The sequence below is a fragment of the Anomalospiza imberbis genome, chromosome 32, assembly GCF_031753505.1.
Source record: "Anomalospiza imberbis isolate Cuckoo-Finch-1a 21T00152 chromosome 32, ASM3175350v1, whole genome shotgun sequence".
Lineage (NCBI taxonomy): Eukaryota > Metazoa > Chordata > Aves > Passeriformes > Viduidae > Anomalospiza > Anomalospiza imberbis.
The window spans coordinates 145,406-148,436 of NC_089712.1; the positions used below are offsets into that span (position 1 = coordinate 145,406).

The window sequence follows — 3,031 nt, forward strand, 5'->3', positions numbered from 1 at the left end:
GGAGGGCCGGCCCGGGGCGGTCGGGGGGCGCTCGGGGGCCGCTCCTGGCCCCGGGCCGAGCGCTGACAGCCGCGTCCCGCCCGCAGGGAAGGCGCAGCAGGGCCTGCAGGAGCGGTACCGGCTGGGTTCGCTGCTGGGCAGCGGCGGCTTCGGCAGCGTCTTCGCGGCCACGCGGCTCTCGGACGGCGCCCCGGTGAGCGGCGGGGCCGGCGGCGGGCGGAGGAGGAGGAGGAGGAGGGAGAGGAGGGGGAGGAGGGGGAGGGGAAGGAGGGGGTGGAGGAGGAGGAGGGATAGAAGGAAAAGGAGAAGGGGGAGGAGGAGGAGGAGAAGGAGGATGGGGCTGGAGCTTGCGCTGGGGCTGAGGCTGGGCATGGCGGGCGGCGAGCTCAGCCCGCTGCTGCTCTTGGCTTGCAGGTGGCCATCAAAAGGGTGCCAAGGAACAGCGTCCGGCACTGGGGCGAGCTGGTGAGTGAGCGGGGCCAGCGGCAGAAGCCGGGCCGTGCCGGGCGGGGATGAGCCGAGGCCCGGCAGGGTGGGAGCCACCAGAACACCTCGAGGGAGAGCGGGCGTGGGGCCAGCGCAGGGCGCAGAGCACCCCGGGCTGGGTGAGGAGTTCCTGACCCCCGGCATGGCATCAGCCCCACTGACAGCATCGTGCTCCTCCTGCAGCCCGACGGCACCAGCGCACCCCTGGAGATCGTGCTGCTGGACAAGGTGTCCACTGGATTCCCCGGTGTCGTCCAGCTGCTGGAGTGGCTTGAGCTCCCCAAATACATCTTGATGGTGCTGGAACGCCCGAAGCGGTCTCAGGACCTGCATCATTTCATTCGGGCACGGGGGTTCCTGTCCGAGGAGGTGGCGCGGGATCTGTTCCGCCAGGTGCTGGAGGCCGTGCAGCACTGCACCAGCTGTGGGGTCCTGCACAGGGACATCAAACCACAGAACATCCTGGTTGACCTGGCCACCGGGCAGGCCAAATTGATTGACTTTGGCTGTGGCACCTACCTGCAAGACACAGCCTACACTCGCTTTGCAGGTGAGCCCATGCAGGGGTGTGCTCTCGGTCCTGGCATCTCATGGCCCAACATCTCACAGCCCAAGCTGGCTGTGGCAGCGGGGATTCTCCCTTTTGCTGCCCTTCATGGCACTGAGATTTCAGCTGAGTTGCATTTGAGCAGGGCTGGGTGGGGAGCCAGCTTCCAGCCCTGCTGGCAGCCTTTGCCCACCACTCTGGGCAGGACTGAGGCTGGGGCTGGGGCAGCCAGCCCAACAAAAACACGGGTGGGTGGGGGTAGCAGAGAGGGGGGCCGGAACCTGTGTCCCAGCCGGTTTGGTGTGCAGGTGACAAAGGGCTTGGACTGCTCCACTCACCTGGTTTGTTTTGGATTCATGATGTTTTTTGGTCTGTGCAGGCAGGGAGGATGAAGGCATGGTTTTCCCAAGCACTGGGTGGGTTTTTCCTCCTCATGGTTGGGCCTTGCCAGGACTTCTGCTGCCCTCTTCCAACCCCAGTGGCTTCTTTTCCAACCCCGAGTCTGTACACAAGTCCCAGATGCTGGTGAGAGGGCAGCGGTCACCCCGTGTGCCACTGGGGCAGCCCCCACACGCCCAGGGATGCTGGGGCCAGGCTCTGGGAGCAGCAGCATCCCCCTGATGAACCCCATCTGTCTTCCATAGGAACACCGTCATACAGCCCCCCGGAATGGATCCTCTTTGGATTTTACTACGGCAAGCCAGCTACCATCTGGTCCCTGGGCATCCTGCTGCACCAGATGGTCTGCGGGGAGCACCCTTTCAGGAGGAGCCAGAACATCAGCTGGGACCATCAGCTCTCGCTGCCACAACGGCTCTCTCAAGGTGGATCCTCATCTCTGGCCACGGGGGCAATGCCAGTGCTGGGAGACAGCAGCAGCTCGTGAGCATCCCGCTCTGGCAACTGCTGAGGAGGTGGCACATGTCCTGCTCTCCTGCTCTCCTCCAAAACAGGGAATTGATGGGGAAGTTTAGGCCCAGCTCTGAGCACATCCAGCATGGCCTGGGTACGGGAATAGTGGGGCAAAGCCAACAGGAGCCTTCTCCAGCTGACCGGCGGGTTCTGGTTTCTCTGCCCAGAGTGCCAAGATGTGATCAGGCGGTGTTTATCCATGCTGCACTCGGACAGGCCCTCGTTAGAAGAGCTGTTCTGTGATCCCTGGCTGCAGGATATTGATCGGCCCTAGAAGAAGGGAGAGAGCCACAGGCACACTTTGATGCAAGGCCCTGGTAAGTTGCAGCTCCACACATGCCTTGGCAATGAGAAGCAAAGGAACCCAGACATTTTGTCCTGCCTGTGTCACTGCCCAGGGGTCATCAGATGGGGACACGCAGCCCTTGTGCTGGAGCTGAGCTGCTCTGCCCAGCACTGGTGGCCACCATCTGAGCTGGTTTTGCTTGTCCTGGTTCCCTGACAGCTCTGGGCCCTGGGCAGAACCCTGACAGCCTGGGCTCACCCCCAGGGAAGGAGAAGGAGCCCCTGGAGGAGCTGTACCGTGTGGGGCTGCTGCTGCTGGGGACAGCGAGGATGACATCAAGGATGACAACCTCTTCCTCCACCTGGCCACCGGCAGCTGAGGATGATGGACTTCGATTCTGGCACCTTCTCCAAAGCCAGGCTCCACAGGGAATTTGCAGGTGAGTCCACACGCAGGGGGATGCTCCCAGATTTGGGCATTGCACAGCCTGGCCAGGAACCAAAGGTTCCCCCTTTGCTGGGGCAGATGCAGCTGATCCTTCAGTCGGCTGCCAGGCTGCTTTTGGCAGGGCTGGGGGATGGGCTGGGGTGGTGATGAAATGGGAGTGGGCTCCTGGCCCTGCCAACAGCCCCAGCACCCACCGTGCCCCGGGCTGGGGCTGGAGCTGGGGCAGCCAGCCCGACACAAACAAACCCCCATGGTGGGAGCAGAGGTGGGACTCCAGAACCTGTGCAGGGGCTGCTTTGCTTTGCAGGCAAGGAAGGGCTTGGGCTGCTCCACTGCCCCTGTTTCCTTTGGGA

General features: G+C 63.4%; 1 long non-coding RNA gene across 1 annotated transcript; it reads left to right on the top strand.

Annotated features, from left to right (window-relative positions):
- The first annotated feature begins 1,470 nt into the window (after positions 1-1,470).
- LOC137463926 (uncharacterized) lies at positions 1,471-2,802 on the top strand. Its single transcript, XR_010994015.1, has 3 exons — positions 1,471-1,857; positions 2,113-2,262; positions 2,496-2,802. It is a non-coding gene; the product is annotated as an uncharacterized lncRNA (long non-coding RNA).
- Positions 2,803-3,031: the final 229 nt, after the last annotated feature.